This window comes from Ranitomeya imitator, chromosome 1 (genome assembly GCF_032444005.1).
Source record: "Ranitomeya imitator isolate aRanImi1 chromosome 1, aRanImi1.pri, whole genome shotgun sequence".
Taxonomy (NCBI): Eukaryota; Metazoa; Chordata; class Amphibia; order Anura; family Dendrobatidae; genus Ranitomeya; species Ranitomeya imitator.
Window position 1 is genome coordinate 871297596 of NC_091282.1, and position 22195 is coordinate 871319790.

A 22195-nucleotide genomic window follows, 5' to 3' on the forward strand; every position below is an offset into this window, starting at 1 on the left:
TGGGCTCCTACTATAAACTCTGACCTTTAGTTCCTTCCATAAATGTTCTCTTGGAATCAGGTCAGGTGATTGGCTTGTTCATTCTAACAGCTTTATTTACTTTTTCTGATACCAATTGAGAGTTTTCTTGGGTGTGTGTGCATGAGTTGACTCTCTTGCTATAATGTCCACCTTTGTTTCATTCTCATCATCCTGGTAGATGGCAACAGATTTTTATCAAGAATGTCTCAGTACATTTTTCCATTCATCCTTCCTTCAATTATATGAAGTTTGCTAGTGCCACATGCTGAAAAACAGACCCCCACCATGATGTCCCCCCACCTCCAAACTTCACTGTTGATATGGTGTTCTTGGGGTGATATGTATGGCCTTTTGGTCCCTAAACATGGTGTGTATTATGGTATCCAAAGAGTTTAATTTTGGCCTCATCTGACCAGACTATATTCTCCCAGTATTTCACAGGCCTGTCTAAATGTTGTTAATTTAAGCAAATTTTAAACATGCTTGAACATGCTTTTTGTTCAACAAAGGAGTTTTGCAAGGTGAGTGTGCAAACATGCCATGGAACTTGAAGTGTATTACTTATAGTTTTCTTTGAAACAATTGTATCTGCTGATTCCAAGTCTTTCTGGGGCTCTCGACAGGTGGTCCTTGGCTCTTGGACAACTCTTCTGATAATTCTTTTCACTCCTCTGTCTGAAAATCTTTTGGTGAGTATCTGGTCATGGCCAGTTTAGTGACAAGATTGCTTTCTAATTACTCATGCAGACTGAGGGCGGATTCAGGAGCAAAGGCAAAGTACGTGGCCCCGGTGTCTTCACCCCTATCATTAGGGACAGGGAAAGAGCCCCTGGTCCCAGGACACCCGACAACAGAGTCGTGACATTAGCTCGGACCAAAACCATTTTTTGATCCATTATGGATCCATCACTGCTCTGAAAAGGCAACTGCAGCAGCTCAGCCTGGAGGTTTCAGATCTACGCACTGTCGTTTTACAGCACCTAAACACATCAGGTTTGGGGACCGTGACTCCCAGGCAACCCTTAGAGGAGCCCAATATCACTTTGTCTCACTGCTTCTTTGAGGTACGTGACAAGTTTGTTGCTTTCAGGGAGGCCTGAAAACTATACTTCAGGTTACATTCTTGTTCCTCATGTTGGAGATAATAATCTCTCTCCTTCCCCAATCATTGACATTCTATCTCTTGTCTTACTCCCAGCCGCTCCAGATGGTGGAGGATTTTTTCTGGAATTGGGTCACATACATGATGACCCCAAAAGCGTCTCCCTGGCTGAGTCCACACTACGTCATCTTCGATAAGGAGACTTGCCAGCGGAGTAGTATAGGTCCAAGTTTCGGAGGAGGTCCACTGACACTAAATGGAATGACTCTGTGCTCTGTAGCCAGTTCTGTGAAGGACTATCAGTAAGGGTTAAGGATGCCTAAAGGTACCTTCACACTCAGCGATGCTGCAGCGATACCGACAACGATGTCCATCGCTGCAGCGTCGCTGTTTGGTCGCTGGAGAGCTGTCACACAGACAGCTCTCCAGCGACCAACGATCCCGAGGTCCCCGGGTAACTAGGGTAAACATCGGGTTACTAAGCGCAGGGCCGCGCTTAGTAACCCGATGTTTACCCTGGTTACCAGCGTAAAAGTAAAAAAAACAAACGCTTCATACTTACCTACCGCTGTCTGTCGCCGACGCTCAGCTTCTCTGCACTCTTCCTGCTCTGGCTGTGAGCACAGCGGCCGGAAAGCAGAGCGGTGACGTCACCGCTCTGCTTTCCGGCTGACCGATGCTCACAGCCAGTGCAGGAGGAGTGCAGAGAAGCACAGCGCCGAGGATAGACAGCGGTAGGTAAGTATGAAGCGTTTGTTTTTTTAACTTTTACGCTGGTAACCAGGGTAAACATCGGGTTACTAAGCGTGGCCCTGCGCTTAGTAACCCGATGTTTACCCTGGTTACCAGTGAAGACATCGCTGGATCGGTGTCACACACACCGATCCAGCGATGTCTGCAGGGAGTCCAGTGACGAAATAAAGTTCTGGACTTTCCTCAGCGACCAACGATCTCCCAGCAGGGGCCTGATCGTTGGTCGCTGTCACACAGAACGATTTCCTTAACGATATCGTTGCTACGTCACAAAAAGCAACGATATCGTTAACGATATCGTTATGTGTGAAGGTACCTTTAGTCGTGCCTGCTAAAATCCATCTGGGCAAAAATAAGGAGGTTATTTCTTCCTTTCATCTGTTACCATACACCATATCCTGCTCATATATGCAGCACCCCAGTAGGTGGAAGGAATGCCTGGGTACAAAATCTGTGTCTGAGAGCGAAACCCTTTACCCAAAATCTGTAGCAATGTCACCTGAGTAATACACTCCACAGACTTTGTCACTCTCTAAGGCATATTCTGTAATTAGTGATAGAGAAAGTGAAAGCAGAGAGTATAGCTTTTTTAGGAATCTGAGTGAGGTGCATGTTCTCTCAGGGAAGAGATTGGAGAAGACAACAGGTCAGGTGACATCTGTGGTGCAGTTAATGATTATAAAAGGCAGTGAGATCTCAATCTGTGCATAAGCTACCTCCGGCGGCCATTTTCCCAAAGCCCACTGCAGGGAAATCAAAGGGAAAGGGAACTCCACTCACCGGAGCTGACATCTTATGAGAGCCTAGGGTCCTCAACATCGCCCCACTCTTCCCGCCTTTACTGGCCTCTTGGAGTAGCACCCCTGCCTCTTGTGATCCTGCTCCACCATAGCCTCCCCTCATTAAGCTACCTTTGGATTATTAGACGTATCCCCATATTCCTAAAGAAATTTGGTGAAAAAAGCACTTCTTATAAACTGAAAAATACAGTATACAGATATTTGTCTTAGCTAATTAAATAGTTGATTGTTAAGTACCATTGCCTCCTCATTGTCTGCACTGTTGCATCAGCATACCTGTTAAAAGGCACAACATTAATTGGTAAATATACTACTTCACAGGTCAGCCATTGAAGAGAAGCCTAACTAATTTATACATGTCACTAAAATGGAGCTCATGCAAATTCTTTAATATCTCACCAGTATGCTCATTATGCTGAGAAGGGTCCTTGCTGTTCCTGTTGGCAAATCCTCTCCAGGGAAGTCTATGTTTCTCACTTTCTTTCTTTGCCCCATTATTTCACTTACAATTTTAGAAGAATATGTTTTGCGGGCAATTTCCAGGGCAGAGACCCTATTTCTAAAGCTCAAATGCCCCAGTTTGGGGGCTTACCAGTGTGCTAATCTTCCAGCAGCTTAGCAGGTATTTCAAACATCCAGACTTTGGCCTATATAATGTCTTATTTTAGTGGATCTCTAGTGGTTTCTCCCTTGGATTTAAAGTTTCTGGACTGAACTTTAAAGACAAGAAACACAATTTGGCAAATTTATAAAGCTAAATGTGTCAGAATACTAGTGTAATTCCAACAGACACTATCTTTAAAGAAGCACTTCCATCAAAATTTGTATACTCTTAACATATTGCAGTCATCATATTATATAGCATTGTGGAGTTACAATTGCTCATTTTGCCTTTCTTCCAAGGTATTTCTTCTCTTTTCAATTAGATCTATGACATCACGTGATTGAAAATTGACTATTTGAATCCATCTAAGCTCTATGTAGAAACAGGTCAATTTTCCCTTCATGAGTCATAAGTCACCACAAAAATCCCTGGCAGGGGGGAGGAGGGAGCAGCTGGGTCACTAGTTGAAGAGGAGAATGATTCATTCAGAGAACAGAGACTTTCTGTTTCTACTTAGAGCAGAGAAAGGAGAATAATTAGATGGGTAGAAAGGCAAAATGAGCAATTGTAAGATCACAGTGCTATATGATATGATGACTGCAACATATTAAGAGGATAAAAACATTGATGGGAGTGCTTCTTTATTAACTAAATAGGTGTTACTGAAATAGGACATGACTTTTTAGAAAAGGGGCATGGCTTAAATGGAATCCGTCAGTAGAATCAACCCTACTAAGTTGCCTATATGGCTATCTAGGTCACAGAAAATATAATAAAACGATACCATGTTATCTATGATCCGATGCTTTGTTCCCAAGAAATCTACAATTTTCTTAATATGTAAATGAGCTGTCAAGATCTATGGGTTAGATACAGAGCTATCTGAGAATCTGCCTCCAGAGCTTATTTTAAATTACCAGTGTGAGACACGTACATCAGGAGATCAGACTATCAGTCATTACATTGTCTCACACTGGCAATGCCCTCTTTCATTTAAAATAAGCTCCGGAGACAGATTCTCAGATCTTTTATGGCCTATAGATCTTAATATCTAATTTACATTTTAAGAAAAATGGGGATACTCTAGAATAAAACATTGAATCACAAATATCAAGGTATCATTTTTTCCAACTTTCAATGACTTACATGCCTATATAGATAGCTTAGGAGGATTAATCCTACTGACGTATTCCCTTTAAGGTGCATCACAATGCATCAAAAAAGCACCAAAATTGTGGCGAACATTCCGGGCATACAGTAAATTGATGGCGATTAAGGTAGAGATTTTTTTGGCACATTTTGAGATAGTTCAACCTAATTTTTCACTGTCTACGAATTAGATAGTTTTAATAAATATCCCTCATTGTCTTCTCAGTCACATAATCATCTTCCTGTTTCTCAGCTCTTTTTTAAAGTATGTGGTATTACAGTCACATTAGTGATTCAATTTCTGACAATAATAATTGTTAGGAAAAAGGAAGAAATCTGAAGCACAAACAACTTACCGTATACACTCGAGTATAAGCCGACCCCCCTAATTTTGCCACAAAAAACTGGGAAAACTTATTGACTCGAGTATAAGCCTAGGGTGGAAATGCAGCATTTACCGGTGAATTTCAAAAATAAAAATAGATCATTCTTGCCCCATTGCTGTGCCCCATATAGTGCTTTGCACCGTTCATATTTCCCCATAGCTCTGCCATATAGTGCTCTGCACCGTTCATATTTCCCCATAGCTGTGCCATATATTGCTCTGCACCGTTCATATTTCCCCATAGCTCTGCCATATAGTGCTCTGCACCGTTCATATTGCCCCATAACTCTGCCATATAGTGCCCTGCACCGTTCATATTTCCCCATAGCTCTGCCATATAGTGCTCTGCACCGTTCATTATTGCCCCATAGCTGCCATATAGTGCTCTGCGTCGTTCATTATTGCCCCATAGCTGCCATATAGTGCTCTGCACCGTTCATTATTGCCCCATAGCTGTGCCATATAGTGCTCGGCACCGTTCATTATTGCCCCATAGCTCTGCCATATAGTGCTCTGCACCGTTCATATTGCCCCATAGCTGTGCCATATAGTGCTCTGCACCGTTCATCATTGCCCCATAGCTCTGCCATATAGTGCTCTGCACCGTTCATATTGCCCCATAGCTCTGCCATATAGTGCTCTGCACCGTTCATATTTCCCCATAGCTGTGCCCCATATAGTGCTCTGCACCGTTCATTATTTCCCCATAGATGCTCCACATATATCTGTGCCATTGCTGCTGCTGCTGCTGCAATAAAAAAAAAAAGCCATACTCACCTCTCTTGCTTGCAGCTCCCGGCGTCCGGTCCCGGCGTCTCTCCGCTCTGACTGTTCAGGCAGAGGGCGCCATGCACACTATATGCGTCATCGCGCCCTCTGACCTGCACAGTCAGAGCGGATAGACGCCGGGAAGATGGAGCGGCACCCGGCGGCTGGAACGTGGACAGGTAAATATGACATACTTACCTGATCCCGGCGCCGGCTCCTTCCCCCATACAGCTGGTCTTCGGTGCCGCAGCTTCTTCCTTTATCAGCGGTCACTGGCACCGCTGATTAGAGAAATGAATAGGCGGCTCCACCCCTATGGGAGGTGGAGCCGCTTATTCATTTCTCTAATGAGCGGTCCCACGTGACCGCTGAACAGTGGAAGAGCTGCAGCACAGAAGACCGTGGGACAGGCAGGGAGCGTCAGGATCGCTGGAAGCAGGTAAGTATGCCTCAGCGCCCTCTCCCCCCTCACCCGCCGACCCTGCCACCCACCTTGACTCGAGTATAAGCCGAGAGGGGCACTTTCAGCCCAAAAATTTGGGCTGAAAATCTCGGCTTATACTCGAGTATATACGGTATTAGGTATTCAAGAGATAGAAAGAACAAAGTTATTGCACATAAGGATTCAGAAAAACTGTCAAGCTTTCTGCTTTCCTTTTTGTTAGGTAATATACTTTACTTCCTAATCTCATTATATGGAAAGGTAGTAATAATCTTCACTGTAAGGATGTATTTCTGGGGTTGTGTTATCATCATTTTAACTCAGCATAATAAAAATTGTGCAGGGAAAATAAAGGAAACTATTTCTGCTATTATAAAATGAGGTTTACAATATGGGAAGTGTCATTACCCATACATATTCAGTTACAAAATCTCCATTACAGACAAGTGTTATTGCTTTAAATGATCTAATATTGACCCACATATTTCTGACTGAAAGCAGTTTTTTGCAAATGAACCAAAATGACCATCATTAGGAGCTAAATACATCCACATCTTTATAGCTTGGAATGATGCCGATCTTGTAGTAAACAACCATTTAAGCTCAAATTCAAATGATTTTATATAAGTAATCATTTCAGATAAAATCAAGCTCTAAAATTGAATGTCATTATATGCAGATGACCTTCTCATGTTTATATCACAGCCTTGCATTTCCTTCCCCTCCATAGTCAAAGAATTTGAGACATTTGGCCATCTTTGCAATTTTAAAGTGAATTATTCTAAATCAGAGGCCCTTAATATAACTTTATCTAGAGATGAAGTTCAACATCTTAAAGATAATTTTCCCTTTAAATGGCAGGAAACAGCATTAAGATACTTTATTCTTTAAACTTCCAACCCCTTTTGGATAAGAGTTTGAAAGACTTAGGTAGCTATGATAAGTGGAAGCTCTCATGGTTCGGCCGTATAAATGCGATAAAAATGGATGTACTTCCTCGTTTCCTGTATATTTTCCAGACAGTTCCTCTAATTCCTCCTCCTTCTTTCTTTTCCTGAATCCAATCAGCCATCTCGAGATTTGTGTGTGTGTGTGTGTGTGTGTGGGGGGGGGCGGTGGTAGACCCCGGATCGGCATGGGTACTTTATATAGGCACAAAGGCTCAGGGGGCGTGGGTCTTCCAAATTTCAAATTGTATCACAGAGCAGCGCTATTGACACGCATGCTAGACTAGCAGTTCCACAGTTCAGACAAACAATGGGTGGGAATAGAACAAATTAGCTCTACAATTCCACTCCATAACCTTCCCTGGATCAGCCCTAAAAGTAGAGGTCAATTGAGTTCTGAAGCTGACCTCCTTAAAGATACACTTAGAGGATGGGATCTGGAGACCCGCAGAGGTTCTCTGTCCTTAGGCAGTGGACCGCTTACGCCTCTCTTACACCCCAGGGATGGAGAGGGATCGTTTTCTTGGGTGAGAGAGAGGGGACAATACCAGATGCTTTCATGTCCTCAAGGGTTCGGCCATGCCCACTTTCGAATCAGTGCAGCCGTTAGAGGGAGGGGGCCCTTCTGATTGGTTGGAATACCTCGAACTAAAATCCTTCCTCTTGTCTCCAGAGGGCGCAGGCTCATACTCCTCCCTTCCTACGCCGTTTGAAAAGTTTTCCTTTTGGGGTCACCTCCTGAACATGCTATCTCATTAATATATGCTCTTTTGAACCAAAATACCAAAGACAAGTTCCTCAAGTATGTGGAGAGGTGGAGGGGTGAGTTGGGAGTTACTACATCAAGGGTGGAGTGTATAATCACATAAATTCTCTATTGCCTGTGCCGCACAGGAAAAGAATTACAAAATTCTCACCAGGTGGTATCGCTGTCCTGATGTCTTACACGCCACTTTTCCCTCCGTCTCCGATAGGTGCTGGCGTTGTGGAGTAGAGAGAGGTACCATGCTACACATTTGGTGGAGATGTAAGCATATTAAGCCATTTTGGGATTCTGTCTTTTCCACATATCAAGCCATTAGCAGTCATTTGGTGACCAACTCCCCCAAGGTGGCTTTATTATCTATCCTCCCGGGCTCGTTTCACTGTGCTCCCGAGACATTGGAAATCCTCCCAATCTCCTAATGTGTCTGAATGGGTCAAGGAGATGACCAGCCTTCAAATGATGGAGGAATTGTCCACTGAGGTTAACAGTTCAATGGAGAAATATCTGCAGGTCTGGAGTCCTTGGAATTTGTATATGGACTCTCAGGACTTTCAATCCCTCTTTTCTAAGCTCTGAGGAAGATAGATTGAACAATACGGGTTAAACGGACGTCATTATAGGGGTGCAAGTTGCCCCCTTCTACATCAGACTCCATGGTTCCTCCCCCTCCCCCCTTTTCTTTCATCCTCTCTCCTCCCCATATTCCTTTTCTTAGTCTCATTCTTTCCATTCGTGTTTATACCATAATTACTTGGAGTGACCTAGCTCCTCCTGTTTGGGTCGCTCTCTTTCAGAGGATACCTCATACCTATCACCAAAGGTCATACAGTTTCCCTGGATAGATTGAAAATGATTTTGACCTGAAAGTTATACTATTTCGGGACTTGTTGGTTACAGGTCTTGATATACAGTTGTATATGAGATTTCTTTTTGTACTCAATATTTTTTATGTTGTTGAATCCTTTGTTCCTTGTTTGTTTTGAAGTTCTTTTCAATAAAAACCAGATTAAACATAAAATTGAATGTCATTTTAAGAAAGCCTATAAACCTGTTGCTCATAAATACAGTATATTAGAACTAAGGTATGTAATGTCTACTTACCTAAATACATTAGGTCAATATTCTAAGATATGTAACAGAGTGGCATTTTTGTGTGACAATATCATCATGTACTTGTGGAATGTTTATGATGCACAAAAGATACAGTGAAATTACAAAATGAGCTTTCCTACATTTTCACTGTTCTCTATCACCGATAACCAGTTCCATTTTAATTTTTATTATTTTACAAATAAATATCAATTCATAATACATAATTTATATATTCAAGGATGTGAAAGATGCATTTAACATCTGTATACATTATATATACTAATGCATCATTTAGAGCTGTTGCGAATCGATTGGCATTAGGGTTGATCAAATAGCTTTGGATAAGAGCTTATCCGAATAGCTGCCTTGGTAACCCGGATATCTAGAGCATCCATAATCAGCTGTTCGGCGCTGTAGCTGCATGTGTCGCGGCTGTGTGACAGTCGCAAGAAATAGGCTCTCCATGCATGTGTTGTGACACATGCAGCTGCAGCACCGAACAGTTGGTTATAAGGAGGGAGTGCTCCAGGTATTTGGGTTCCAGCCGCAGCTATTTGGGAAGCGCTGTAGCTATTGGGATAAGCTCTTTTCCGAAGCTATTCGATCAACCCTAATTGGCATGCTTCATTCTATTGGCTCAACAGTGGTCAGTAACCATAGGATGTGAGTGGGAGACCGCTTCCTAACCTCTGGCGTCAGATGTTCTATTGATTAGACTGGCACAACGCCATTGTTGTAGTGTGACACACATGTGATGTAACGCCAGGCCAGCTAATCAAAAGAAAAGCCGCTGGTCCTGTCAGATGAGGGTATGTTCCCACAGTCAGTATTGTGTGCACATACTCTACGGTGACTTTTCCTAATTTGCTCTGTGTATATGAGAAACACTATTCCTGGTGTTAAATCACTTGTATGCTGCTTATTATCACCAGTTGTTTTCAATTGTCTGTGATCTAGGGGGTCGAAAGCAGCTGCTCTGTTGTATCCCATAAAAATTATACAAACCCCGTTTACCTATCTCTCTGTGCACACCCTCAAATGCAGCAGCAGCATCAAGGACATTATGCAGCAGTATTGAACAGTGTAGCTGTGAATTCTGCATCATGGCTCACATACACGAGTGTACATATCGGATGTGTGCTATTTGATTATTAATCGGACAGCACACTGACCCATACTATTCAATAGGACTGTTCCGATGATTGATTCATTTTTGGTCCAACCGTACATGAGAAAAAAAAGCATGCACTAATTTGGTCTAATGCACGGACCAGAAAAGTGCATGTAAATGACTGGTAGCTACTGCACTTGGCTGATAATCGGAAGAGCATGTAACACACATTGCCAGTGACAACGCAAGGTTCCCCTTCTCCCTCCATGCAAGGATAATGACATACTCACCGCCCCGGCCACAGCAGCATCCTCTTGCTCCTCTTCCTCCTCATCATGCGCAAGTTGCACAGCCTTCCAACTGCCTGCACTCCGCTGCTCTTAGAGGGGCAGCCTGCGCACTTGCAAAGATGCCCCTGCCAATAGCTGGGAGACATCTTGTAGAAAAGGCACCATCCCCAATAGTAAGGTGCCTGAGCAACCAATATAGTTTTCTTAATAGTAGAGTGTGTGCAACTGTATATTGCCAGGTCCCCCTCCCTCAGTCTATCATAGTTATTCCTTATCCAGTCCCTTGTGTAGTGTATGCGTGACCCTGAAGCTGCTCTGATGGTACCAGAACTGTTTCCCGAGACTTGTGCATTTGAAGGAGAACCTATCTCTGAATTCCACGTTGTCCGGAATGTCTTAAAATCCTGTCTGTCAGTGACTCCAGTCCCTTGTCCCTGATCTGCAAACTTGGCCCTTGGGGTAGGTAGCTGCTAGGAGTGGTATCTGGTGGGTACCTGCTGCTCAAGCCTTTCTCCACCATCAGGAGCTCCAGTGAACACCAGGTAGCTGCTTAGCTTCAACTCTCCTAGGCAAACCCGGCCTCGTGGAACAGTAGGTCCATGAACCATGTGCACCAGCTGCGTGCGTGACAGAGCACTCAACTGCACTTGGAACCAGTAATTTCTGCGATTTGCAGAGGTGACTGGCCAAGTTTTCCTATGCTCATCTGCAGCTGACCTATGAGGTTTTTTATCCAAGTATAGATCAAAGTTTGCATAGCAGATTCAACTTTTTGCATAGCAATATCTGCCTATGTACAGCTGTAAAAAGAACACAAAAAAGTATGTGTGAAAGAGAAAAGCTTCTGAATTTTTTGGTTTTCTTTTCTTGGATAGGAACACACATACACCTGTAATGACAGACTGCAGCAGGTATGAATGAAGGTGTGACCTGTGTGATTGCCTTCACAGACATTGTAATCCAATTATCCTGTTAAACAATCTGTTAAGAATCAATTTAATCATTTACAAGCCAATACCACTAGGAGATGTATGCAGCATACATGCTGTAATTGAATAAAGCTTGTTCTTTATTTTATCCACATACATCCATCTATCACATATATACATAAATAATTTCATTAACATGCAATTTCGGAAGCATTTATGCAGTAATTTTCTGAAATCTGTAGAACTTTTTTTTGCTATCTACTACCTTGTTTGCAATTGTTTTTGCTTTGCCAACCTTAATTAATTCAAGCTGTTTTTCTTAATTTTCTGGATAGCGTTACTTATCCAGAAGGAAATTGTCTGAAAGACTTACGCCAGATAAAAAGTTCCTCTGGCTGCCAACTCATTACATGCTGGGAAGGGGCTGGAGAATTGATTGACAAGTCTGTCATTTTCCAGGCTGCCTACAATGAGTCTCTGGTGTTAGTTTATGGTTTTCACCTATTAAATAGCAGTAACATCCACCTGGGGAGATGATTAACAGGCCTGGATTAGAATGCTTTGGTTGATGTCCTATTTCCTGTCAGATGGACTAGATCCATCTGCCACTGGACAGGTGGGTTTTCTGAAAATCTCATCACTTCTGTTTGCAAAGCATTTTTTTTCCTGCTGCATATATTCAGAAATATTTATTTTTTCATATCTGTAACTACCATCAGAGTCGAAGAAAACAATATTTGTTAGATTACCAAAAATTATGGATATGTGAAAAAAAAATCTGGTTTGACATTCAAACTATCATTATTTTTTATTATGCTTTGCTGGTATAACACCATCATATTCAACAGCGCTTAGCATACATTATCATCATTGCCTCCAATGGGGCTCACAATTTAAATTCCCTATGAGCATGTCTTTGGAGTGTAGGAGGAAACCTTGCAGATGTTGTCCTTGGTGGGATTTGATCCCAGTGCCAAAGCGCTGCAAAGCTTCAGTGCTAACCACTGAGCCACCGTGCTGCACATTCTGAATGTATGTGAATTGGTTTATGACTTTTTTTCCTTAAATTTGGGAAAATATAAAAAAAATTACCACCTTACCTTTATTAAAATTTTTAGTGAACTGTACATCATTTGTTGGGATCAAGATGTCATCAATGAGATCACACCCTAAGGCAGATGTGGGGAACCTCAGGCCTGCGGGCTGTCTACAGTCCACGATGACCTTTTCTCCAACCCCCTGGCAGATTTCCGGGGACCCCAGTGTTTGGGCCATCAGCTGTGTTTTGATTACAGCCGACCCTTTAATTTCTTCTTGCTCTGTGAGCATGCACATGCAGCATTCACTACTGAATGCTGAGGCAAGTGAAATCAAAGATTACATCCTGACACCAGCATTAGCGTCAGGATGTATTTTGTGGGCGGCGTTAAGATGCAATTTGTACGGCCCCTTGAAGAATGGTATAAATATCTAAATGACCCTTGGCATAAAAAAGGTTTCCCACCCCTGCCCTAAGGGGTACGTGCAACAAGCTCAGGGGTAAGTGGGATTTCAGAAGTCTTATGGGGGAGAAGAACATTTTAGAGGGACATGATGTGTGTTCTCCCAGCAATCGTCTGTGAGCATATCACTGCTATTAATGATCTTATAGCATCACTATTATTATCTCTGTTCTGCAAAACAAGGATTAGCAAATTATATCCTAACTTCCTATCAACACTAAAAAATAGGTAAAGTAAAATGATAATAAACAAAATGAAAAACAATTGAAAATAGTAAAAATCAAACCTTTGCCTCTTGATCTCCAAATCTAATCCAAGCTCCAAACTCTGTTCAGATTTACATAGGAGCCTCTCTCGCAGACCTTACAAAATTAAAGGGACTCTGTCACCTGAATTTGGCGGGACTGGTTTTGGGTCATATGGGCGGAGTTTTCGGGTGTTTGATTCACCCTTTCCTTACTCGCTGGCTGCATGCTGGCTGCAATATTGGATTGAAGTTCACTCTCTGTCCTCCATAGTACACGCCTGCACAAGGCAAGATTGCTTTGCGCAGGCGTGTACTATGGAGGACATAGAATGAACGCCAATCCAATATTGCAGCCAGCATGCAGCCAGCGGGTAAGGAAAGGGTGAATCAAACACCCGAAAACTCCGCCCATATGACCCAAAACCAGTCCCGCCAAATTCAGGTGACAGAGTCCCTTTAAGGGTAAAATATATTTGTCTAGTAAATGAAAAAAAAAAACCTTGATGGGATCCCGGCCTATCCCTGAGTTCCACTGGTGTTTAAACATGTCGGCATGCCGCCGACTCTCCTCCGGAACAGTTCCTTAAATAAAGAAGATGGCTGACAGCACTCACTGTATTGGGGCGCCCGTTCAAGGTCAAGGAACCCTCCTGGATATTCCAAACAGTCAAATAGCAAATTAACAGCACTCCATCCAGGTGTAGAGATTAAAAAGATTATTTTATTCTGTCATAGTGAAGCAACGTTTCGACCACCAATAGGTCTTTGTCAAGCATGTCGAAATGTTGCTTCACTATGGCAGAATAAAAGAATCTTTTTAATCGAACACCCACTGTGGCGCACATCCGAACAACCCCTCATCCCAGCCTGCGGTCTGCATCACCCCACTCCTGCCTCCTCCAGCAGCGGCCCTTGGACCCCGCTTCACCGCAGCCACCACCCCTGTTAAGCAATAAGACGCATGGATTGTAAGAAGCACCACCATTTTATTAAAAAAAGTTTTTTTTTACTATTTTTCTCCTCAAAATTTGTGGTGCGTCTTATAATCTGGTGCGTATTATAAACCGCAAAATATGGTATATTATGTAAAAGCACAAACTTAGCAAGTTAAGTAGATAATTTTTATGTATAATCTAAACTTTGCTTAAACATGACTACTGTATTCACCTCTCATCTTCATACGTAGATAAAGTCTTTAAATGGCAAAATTTATTGGCTATGTAATAAATACATATAAAACAATTTATTTATTTATTTTTTTCATATGCCTAAATGATATTTTGCCTTTTCTTAAATTGATCATTCATTGGCTATTTCATGGATGAAAATTTTTTACATGTGTACAAAGTGCATTATATTATTCCATCATTTCTATCTAACTTCTATACTAACTGACAAGGGTTAAAAAAACAATGTGATCGCTATGTGAGCTTTAATTCTTGATTTGGATAAAAGCAGGAACAGCTTTTTGGTACACAAGGGACACATGCGGAGGATGAGATCTCTGTGGGCAGAAATTCCATCTGATGGCTTGGATGGACAACCATATAGTGTAGGAAGAATGCTTTGATGAATACAAATCTGGAGCTACCACCATCCAAAATCAATAATAAAAATCGTTAACTGCTTGTGGAATCCTTCAGAGTATGTTGTTTTAAGGTTACAAATGAGTGACTGAATGAATGATTGACAGATTGAATAAACCAATGAATGCTTGTGATAACTGTGATTACTCTAAAAATAATTTTAATTCTAAAATCCTGTAATATATATTTATTCATAAGTACTTTCTTTGTTAATGTAAATGTTGGAACAGTTGTAACTGAAACTTAAGAGTTTCTGGGATTCATATTTTAGCACCACAGAGAATCAAAGAAATACAAAGACGTGTGATTTTAAAAGTTCTCCAAAGAAAACCTGAGGCTTCTGTTTATTATTACCTCTCATGAATATAGATGCAAGTAGCACACTGTATAGCTGAAAAATATATGAAGACACTCCCTATATCCTCCCTGCTTTGTCAACCCCCTCAGTCTTTGTTTCAGTGTGTTCTCATGAGAATTGGCAGGCATGAAGGTGTTAACGCCTTTCTTATTCTAAAATTTCTCCTCTATTTCTTCGTGCCTGTCTAATAACTCTTGTCCCTTCCTAACAGAGGTAGAATAACAAAGAAATAGGTCCTTCTCGTAAATGCTCGGGTGCTCCTTGCTCGAGTCGAGCACATTGTAGTGCTCGGGTGGCCATCCGGAGTAACAAGTATAATGGAAGTCGCTCATTTTTCTGGCTGCTCCCTCCCAGAAGTCTGGAGGGTTCAAAAATTGCTGAAATGGATGGGAACAGTGCTGAAATGGCATGGTAAGAGCATGGGGAAGAATCCTGGAAGCATCTCTGAATCCCAGGTCACTGTTGGAAACAATGTTGTCAGAGTATTACGCCACTTTTATAGACTGAGAATAAAACATAAAAAAACCAAGATAAAATGGATTTCACTGGAAAAAATGTCAGGAAACATTCTTTCCAGGATAATGACTTGTATATAAAGCAACTTAGGCTATGTTCACACGTGGTGTCTTTGCTGCGTTTTTGCACATATTGCTTTCAATGGTGAAAAAAAAAACATTTACCAGGAAATTTAATTATTACATTTTAGTACCTTATCTGGCCATGTGGTGTGTGAGATGCGATAAGACACATCCTGATTAATTTATGAAGGAGGCACTCTGAAAGTAACACATTCTTTTTCAGGGCCATCAGGCGGCCCTCACTATTTGTAGAGGGCCATCAGGCAGTCTTTACTATTGTAAGAAGGCCAGCAATCGGCCCTCACTATTATTAGTGGGTCAGGATGTGAGGAGGTGATTGAGAATTCCCACGCCCCTCTGTTACTGTTTATACAATATGTTATTTATTGTACGGCCATTAGATGGCAGTAATGTGTTATTGTCACGCCGTTCTGTCTGTATCTGGTGTTCAGCCTGATAATGCATGTCTTTGCTTTAATCCTTTGCTCCTTTCCCCTTATTGAGCTGGGATACTGCTGGCTGTTACCTGTATGGAGCCTGCTTAGTTCCCTGCTCTGCTGCGTAGCCGTACATGGGTGGTTAAGTCTTTGTTCTGCTGCATGACCAGCCGCTTAATTCCCTTGTAACCGGTGTTTCTGCTAAGCATCTACTACTCTGTGCTCTGGCTACCATGTGGTGCTAGCTCCTGGTAGGCCCAGTAATCCTGCAGTTCTAGCACCATACTGCTTGAGTTCCTTCCTGGGTCCGATGCCCGAAACCTGACCGCCGTCTGGAACCTGATGACCGCTGCCTGGAGCTTGGAGCCTAATGACTGTGGTGGTGCCTGTAGGTCGTGTCGGATGTCTGGAACTGAACGACTCCTGCCTAATGTCTGCTGGTGACCCAGATGTCCTGATGTCCTGTCTGTACCCTGATGTCTTGCCTGCATCCTGATGACCTTGTGTACCCTGATGTCCTGCCTGTGTCCTGATATCCCGCCTATGTGTGCCTCGGTGATCCGTTGATGCCTTGGGGTCCACTGGGTGGTACCCCTCTGGGAGGTGTGGAATCGGGAGCCTGGCATAGTCATGTTTGGTTTATGTACTGTGTGACTTTACTTTAGTAAACTTTACTTTTTCTATACCTGAAGTTGTGTAATCAAGTGTTACGTGTTTCTTTCCTTGTCCACATGCTCAGCTGCCACAGAGCCCCAGTCTCTGCCCTCCCCTAGTTCGGGTAGGCCCGAGTCCCTCTCTGCGGTATAAAGGGTCCATATTGCGTCCCCGGGTGGACCGTGGTCAGTCGACGTGGGGGCGTCTATGGGCTGGGCAGCATCAGCGACTGCAGCTCACCGTGACAGTTATACTTGTAGTAATATGACTTTGCCTGTCATGTCCTTTTAGTACAGGAAAATGTTACCCCAAATAGACTGGCCCTTAGATGGGAGTTAGATTGAGGGATGACTGGGAAATTTGGCATCCATCACAATTAGCTAGAGAGTTTCAGAGAGGACAGTAGTAAAAGGGAAAGATGAAATAAACAAGAACAAGAGAAGTGTAGTTAGCAACAGGGACAAACAGCGCAGACTTACCTAAAGAAGACAATTTGGGGACTCAACAAATGTGCCAAGACTGGGACATCTGCAAGATGGATCCATGGCAGTCATGTAGTGTGAACAGTAGGGTGGTAGAAGGAGTTTCCTTGCATACAGGTTTCAGAAACAATAGAGTTTCCCTTGGGGCTGAAGCATTCTGCATTATTCTTCATTTTAAGTACTGTGTCTGGGTCCATCATCACTGGTAAAGTCCAGTTGTATGTGAATGAAGAGAAAGGAAACTCTGTCACATGCCATTCTCTGTATTTGACTGTTACTGTCAGTAAAATAGTATATATATGACGCTGCGATTGCACTGGTTTACGCTGACCAGCACGACGATCAGATTCAGGTGTCAACTCTATATGAGAGCTGTCTCCTTGTAGCAACACCCAAGGTCAGTGGTAGCACCGATCGTGGATGTTTAACCCCTCTAATGCCGCTGTCAATACTGATAGCAACATGGAGGAGTATCACACAGGTAATGAGAAGTGTTGAGCGATACCTTCCGATATCGGAAAGTATCGGTATCGGATTGGATCGGCCAATATTCGAAAAATATCGGATATCGCCGATAGCGATACCCGATACCAATGCAAGTCAATGGGACCAAAATATAGGAATTAAAATAAACCCTTTCTTTCCTTGTAGGTTCATTCTCAATGAAGGAAAACAACTAAGAATAATGTAGGATGTATTGGGGGAGGTGGCGGAGACATTAAAGACATAGAGGTTTAGCCCAATCAAATAGAATAGCAGGAATTTTATTTTTTTTAAGACGTTCGGAGTTACAAAGATATTGACTATGTTAAGAAATTTTTTATTTTGGCAGATATTGATGTTTCACTACTTCCACGCCCTTCACCTTTTTTTTTTTACTTTTCCCACACTTTCTTCTTCATCATCAGCAGCATCTTTGACATCAACTTCTTCTTCACCTTATTCATCTTCTTCTTAATTTTCTACCTATTTTTTTTTGTTGCATTCTTCATATTCTTTTTATTCAACTATTATTATTCTTCATATTCTACTTCTTCATCATATTCTTATTTGTGACAGGCATTCCTGTAGTTGTTATCTATAAAAGTTTGAAGATTACACCTTCCGTTCTGCCTGCCACAAAAGAGTTACATTTGTCCGCGTTCAGTTTGGCCTGCAGCATCAGGCTTTATCCAGGGGCACCACGAGGAGGAACGGACTCACCCCCATACACTGCTTAGTCTTCTTCTGCATATAATTTAGATAATATCTTTTGCTCTGATATTAAGTGTTATGCTTAATGTTCTTCTGCTCTTTGTTCTGCAGCCTCTTGTTCTTCTGCTTCTCGGCCTTCCATGTCGTCGTCTCCAGGGTCGTCGTCTCCGGAGTCGTCGTCCTCGTTGTTGTCATCGGGGTGGTCGTCAGGGTCGTCGTCTCCAGGGTCGTCGTCATCTCAGTGGTTGTCATCTCTGGTGTCGTCGTCATCTTAGGGGTGGTCTTCCGGGTCGTCGTCTTTAGGGTCTTGAACTTGGAAATGTAGCAGAAGGTACAAGAAGGCTGAGAAAATGCCGAGAACCAGCTGATGGAACTGGAACTCGGATGGCTACCCGAAGGTCCAAGAGCCAATGGAACTACCAAGGACCAGCTGACGTTACTGGAACCCGGTTACTAAGCAGGAGGTACCTGTTCCAGAAAGCACTACCAAGGACCACCTGACGTTGGTGGAACTCGGATACCCAGAAGGAGGCACCTAAGCCAAAGGCTCTGCCCGGAACCAGCTGACGGTACTGGAACCAGGATGGGGAGCAGAAGGTACAAGAGCAAAAGACACTGCCAAGAACCAGCTGATGGTACTGGAACCCGGATGGGTAGCCGAAGGTCCAAGAGCCAATGGAACTACCGAGGACCAGCTGACGTTACTGGAAACCGGTTACTAAGCAGGAGGTATCCGTGCCTGAAAGCACTACCAAGGACCACCTGACATTGGTGGAACTCGGATACCCAGAAGGAGGCACCTAAGCCAAAGGCTCTGCCCGGAACCAGCTGACGGTACTGGAACCAGGATGGGGAGCAGAAGGTACAAGAGCAAAAGACACTGCCGAGAACCAGCTGATGGTACTGGAACCCGGATGGGTAGCCGAAGGTCCAAGAGCCAATGGAACTACCGAGGACCAGCTGACGTTACTGGAAACCGGTTACTAAGCAGGAGGTATCCGTGCCTGAAAGCACTACCAAGGACCACCTGACATTGGTGGAACGCGGATACCCAGAAGGAGGCACCTAAGCCAAAGGCTCTGCCCGGAACCAGCTGACGGTACTGGAACCAGGATGGGGAGCAGAAGGTACAAGAGCAAAAGACACTGCCGAGAACCAGCTGATGGTACTGGAACCCGGATGGGTAGCCGAAGGTCCAAGAGCCAATGGAACTACCGAGGACCAGCTGACGTTACTGGAACCCGGTTACTAAGCAGGAGGTACCCGTGCCTGAAAGCACTACCAAGGACCACCTGACATTGGTGGAACTCGGATACCCAGAAGGAGGCACCTAAGCCAAAGGCTCTGCCCGGAACCAGCTGACGGTACTGGAACCAGGATGGGGAGCAGAAGGAACAAGAGCAAAAGACACTGCCGAGAACCAGCTGACGGTACTGGAACCTGGATGCGTTGGCCAAGTGTGCAAGAGCCAATGGCACGACCGAGGACCAGCTGACGGTGCTGGAACCTGGTTGCTAAGCAGGAGGTACCCGTGCTAAAAAGCACTACCAAGGACCGCCTGACGTTGGCGGAACTCGGATACCCAGAAGGAGGCACCTAAGCCAAAGGCTCTGCCCGGAACCAGCTGACGGTGCTGGAACCAGGATGTAGACCAGAAGGTCCACAGGAGAAGAGAGAACAGCTAGGCCGCGAGGCTGCCACAGTTACCGAACACCAACAGTTCTACAGGGGGAGCTTGGCCTCCTGGCACTACAGAACCAGCCTTGATTACCAATTCCCACAGTCCACATAGGAAGCTCCTAAACTGGAGGCACCATGGAGTTGGCTAACCCGACCGCAACACGACGGGACAATGTATTGGAGTCTAAGTGACCTTGACACTACCCGGAACCAGCTGATGGTGCTGGAACCAGGCTGGGCAAGAGGGAGTACCTGTGACAAAGGCACTGCCGAGAACCAGCTGACGGTACTGGAACCCGGATGCGTTGGCCAAGTATGCAAGAGCCAATGGCACGACCGAGGACCAGCTGACGGTGCTGGAACCCGGTTGCTAAGCAGGAGGTACCCGTGCTAAAAAGCACTACTAAGGACCGCCTGACGTTGGGGGAACTTGGATACCCAGAAGGAGGCACCTAAGCCAAAGGCTTTGCCCGGAACCAGCTGACGGTGCTGGAACCAGGATGTGGACCAGAAGGTCCACAGGAGAAGAGAGAACAGCTAGGCTGCAAGGCTGCCACAGTTACCGAACAACAACAGATCTACAGGTGGAGCTTGGCCTACTGGCACTACAGAACCAGCCTTGATTGCCGATTCCCGCAGCCCAAATAGGAAGCTCCTAAACTGGAGGCACCATGGAGTTGACTAACCCGACCGCATCACGACGGGACAACGTATTGGAGTCTAAGTGACCTTGACACTACCCGGAACCAGCTGACGGTGCTGGAACCAGGCTGGGCAAGAGGGAGTACCCGTGACAAAGACACTGCCGAGGACCAGCTGACGGTACTGGAACCCGGATGCGTTGACCAAGTATGCAAGAGCCAATGGCACGACCGAGGACCAGCTGACGGTGCTGGAACCCAGTTGCTAAGCAGGAGGTACCCGTGCTAAAAAGCACTACCAAGGACCGCCTGATGTTGGCGGAACTCGGATACCCAGAAGGAGGCACCTAAGCCAAAGGCTCTGCCCGGAACCAGCTGACGGTGCTGGAACCAGGATGTGGACCAGAAGGTCCACAGGAGAAGAGAGAACAGCTAGGCCGCGAGGCTGCCGCAGTTACCGAACACCAACAGTCCTACAGGGGGAGCTTGGCCTACTGGAACTACAGAACCAGCCTTGATTGCCAATTCCCGCAGCCCACATAGGAAGCTCCTAAACTGGAGGCACCATGGAGTTGGCTAACCCGACCGCAACACGACGGGACAATGTATAGGCGTGTAAGTGACCTTGACACTACCCGGAACCAGCTGACGATGCTGGAACCAGGATGTGGACCTATTGAAGATTGTCTTCCTAGAGCCCCAACTAGCGGTGTTGGAGCAAAGGGTCAGCAGGGGGAGCAGAGTGTAGGCCGAAGCATGCACTGGAGGCAGCTTTGGGTCTGCATGGCGTTTGCAGGACTCGTTGCCGGCTACACAGCAGGGGAACAGCTGGCGTTGCTGAACCCCACTGACACATTGGCTGGTGTTTTTCTCTGTGCAGCTAGCACTTCCGGGCAAAAACTGCCGGTGTTAGAGCCCAGGGTCAGCAGGAGGGGGAGAGGAGCATAGTGTAGGCCGAAGCCTGCACAGGAGGCAGCTTTGTGTCTGCGTGGCGTTTGCAGGACACGTTGTCGGCTACACAGCAGGGGAACAGCTGGCGTTGCTGAACCCCACTGACACATTGGCTGGTGTTTTTCTCTGTGCAGCTAGCACTTCCGGGCAAAAACTGGCGGTGTTAGAGCCCAGGGTCAGCAGGAGGAGGAGAGGAGCATAGTTTAGGCCAAAGCCTGCACTGGAGGCAGCTTTCTGTCTGCGTGGTGTTTGCAGGACACGATGCCGGCTACACAGCAGGGGAACAGCTGGCGTTGCTGAACCCCACTGACACATTGGCTGGTGTTTTTCTCTGTGCAGCTAGCACTTCCGGGCAAAAACTGGCGGTGTTAGAGTCCAGGGTCAGCAGGAGGAGGAGAGGAGCAGAGTGTAGGCCGAAGCCTGCACTGGAGGCAGCTTTGTGTCTGTGTGGTGTTTGCAGGACACGATGCCGGCTACACAGCAGGGGAACAGCTGGCGTTGCTGAACCCCACTGACACATTGGCGGGTGTTTTTCTCTGTGTAGCTAGCACTTCCGGGCAAAAACTGGCAGTGTTAGAGCCCAGGGACAGCAGGAGGCGGAGAGGAGCAGAGTGTAGGCCGAAGCCTGCAATGGTGGCGGCTTTAGGTTTGCTGTGCCAGCGTGGCTTGTGCTGGACACGTTGCCGGCTACACAGCAGGGGAACAGCTGGCGTTGCTGAACCCCAC